Source organism: Lipophrys pholis (assembly GCF_963383615.2).
Source record: "Lipophrys pholis genome assembly, chromosome: 20".
NCBI classification, from domain to species: Eukaryota; Metazoa; Chordata; class Actinopteri; order Blenniiformes; family Blenniidae; genus Lipophrys; species Lipophrys pholis.
In genome coordinates, this window is record NC_137648.1 from 17,596,512 (window position 1) to 17,599,696 (window position 3,185).

The window sequence follows — 3,185 nt, forward strand, 5'->3', positions numbered from 1 at the left end:
ATTATTGTCAGTGGATTATTTATTCATGTTGCCCTGAAACATGTCGTTTAATCCCCCCCCCCCCTCCCCCATCCGCGTGGCTTGAAAATCAAGCACATTTCTTCTTTTTTTTTCCCCCCAACACATAACGTCACACTTATCCTTCCAGACTTTAATTGGAAACTGAATGAAATATTCAAACCTGCGTCATCGTGGCTATGGATTTTTCCTCGATCCTAAATGCATTTCTCCGGGGTTTAACGTTGCACTGAATGACCCTCTGATGGGTGAATAGATCACTGAAGTTGCTGATTGGACACAAACGGCGAGGCCCGGCGAGTCAAGGGTCGCTGGCACCTGTTTAAAGTGTAAACGTTCGCTGTTCCAAGGTCAAACTAGTGAGTCCAAAGAGACGGACGCTGCTGAAAAGACCAGAGTGAAAAACTGAACTTTAGAAAGACTCGACAGCACACAGAGACACAAAGTCGCTACAAAGAGACGGGAAGCAGAGAATCGGACGGGCCAGAAGTGAAAACGCTTTTTGGGTTTTTGGTTTCAGAAGGGTTTAGCGTTTCCACGGCAACGTTTGTAAAATGATTCCTATTTACATGGATATGCAGAAATGGTGAAAACAATATAATAGCGATGAAACTATACACACAGAGATCAATACGCTATAAACGTTACGAGTGGGAGTACATGGAACAACAAAGTTATTCTGGGTGTCCGTCAACTATAAAACTACTGCGGCTGTTGTTCATATGTGCAGGGTAATTGCGTTTTCAGTGTCTCCGAGCACCGCCGCCGGCGTGTCAACGGACCCCCGAGACGCTCCAAAAGTTAACCCACTTACACTGTCGCGTCAAACAGAAGCCTTATACACAGACAGAAGAGACAACGAGACACAGCCGCTACAATCAGGGACAGAACTGATCAAAAAAAACAACTAAAAGACATCAAACCCAGACGAGAGAAACTCTCTTGTCATTGTGTCTACTCCCCAGCAGAGGGCGGCAGAGCTCCGTCTCATTTGCTCCCTCTCCCGGTTCATCGAGTCCACGGTGACACGGATTCCCTCCCATCAGTCGCTGTCCACTTGTCCTCCTCGCACTCTCCCTTATTACTGAAGCAGATTAGCTGTGCGAGGCCTTGTGTGTTTGTGTCTGCGCAGCCATAATTAGGAATTAATCTTATCATTTAAAAGGAAATGTCAATTTCCCAGGGGTGCATTAATTGTGTATACATGTAATTGGGCTTCTTTTTCCCGCCTAAATGGATCTTTTTCTTCTCTTTTCCCCGCAAATATATTACACACGTATACGGCCGGCGCGGTTCGCCAACGCGAGATGTAATTTGAAGTAAAAGCTACCTGAATCACCTTTACTCTCCACGGACACTCCTGGAATAATTATCATCCTTAACTTAAACCGGCGCGGTTAATTCGTGTTCGCACCCACGATGTAAAAGTAGCCCGGTGTCCCTCCACTGTAAATTTCCTCCCCGGACCGCGGCGGGGGCGAGCGGCTCATTGTGGAGGCATTTTCATGTAGCCAGCGACTTTTACTCCAAGCATGAAATTAGAAAATTCAATAATTTGGGTTGATTTAAGAATGCAGGAGGGAGACCGCGGGGTCACACGCGCATAGGTAATCAATACTAATTACCATTTCATTTCTCCACCCAACCCCCCCCACCCCACCCCACACACACACACACACACTTTCTTCTCCTCCGCATTGTGAGTCTGATCTCACTGGGCTGATTAAAGGTTGCAAATGAAGGGTCCTCACTCCCCGATTCTCATCAGAGGCCGGGTCCGCACGCCCGCTAACTTTGTCTTCATTTAATTCTACGTTGTCTTCCGACAAGGCTCCAATTATAAGCTCGCAGTGAATCTCCAAACTAGCCGGCTCACATTGACCTTTTTTAGATTAAAAGCGCGTTCTGCGGCTCCCCGCCGGAGTCCCCCCCCCCCCCCCCCCCCCCCCCCCCCCCCGCACTCCAATTCCACTCCTAATGAACCGCAGTGGTTGGAATTTCTCGTGCTGTAATAACTAGTAAAGAGCAGGCGGCGCCAGGATAGATCACTATAAAGGTGGCGTGATAACAATAGCAACGAGAGGCAATAAATCCACGCTGGCCGACATTGAAAAAGCAATATTTCTTCCCCCCCCCTCCCCCCCTTTTTTCTTTTTCAAATGAGTCACATATTTGACATTCAGGATGAATATTTATGAATAAATAAATCCATGCAAGAAATAAACGAGCCCATGATGCATTCACCGGGAGATGTGGAACGCTTGGAACGGCGAGAAGTTATGGATTTTTGATGGGCGAGCTGCAAGCTGGAGAGAGTGTGTCTGCAGGACCCGGGGATGAGGGATTTGGTCCCGCTCTTGCCTTTTTTTAAATTTTTAAAACAAGGCCAGCGAGTCGCGCGACCAGTTTAGGGGCTTCGCACAATCCGCCGGGGCCGAGCGCCGGAAAGGCTCATCTGAGAATCTCCTTCTTGACAATTAAGACGCCCACGGAGGCATGGAAAGCTCTCAATTCCATTAGCCTCTGTGCTGTTTCACTCTGTCTGTCCACTGAGCCCGAACTTACTTATTATAGTGCGAGTCTGCCATATTTTGTTAAGGGGGGGGTGGGGGTGGGGGGGGTGGCGGGGGGGATGGCGATTAGAGAAATCTACATGAAAAGCCAATTTCCACTTGTCTTTTCTCCCGCTCACTCTCACACTTCACCGGGATCAGACAGATCTAAAGAATGGCGCCCGGGTGCTAATGAAATTCGCTCTGCATCATTTCAGATGTTAATCTTCACACGGAAGTGACTCGTGTCTTTATTTACTCGTTTCTGGGTGACAAATGGTCCGAATTGGCAAAAGAGGGGGATAAAAAGAGAGATTCATCTGTACTGGTGTTAAGGAGCAGCTCCCCCCCACCCCTCCCCCTCCTGATCCTCCACCGCCAACGCCACCACGGCAGAACCAAAGCTGTGGAGCAGTCAGCTTCCCGAAACCGCAGCTTCCACTTTGATGTATTGAAGTTAATATCTTCCTGACATTTCTCAGGACAGATTTTCATCACTGGATTCGTCTGTACTTTTGGGGCCCGTGTGATAAATGAGTCGGGACATTCATTTTCCTCCGCTCTCGTCGCTCCTCGTCGGGAGGACGGAGACCCGCCGAGCTCTGCCCGGGGAAC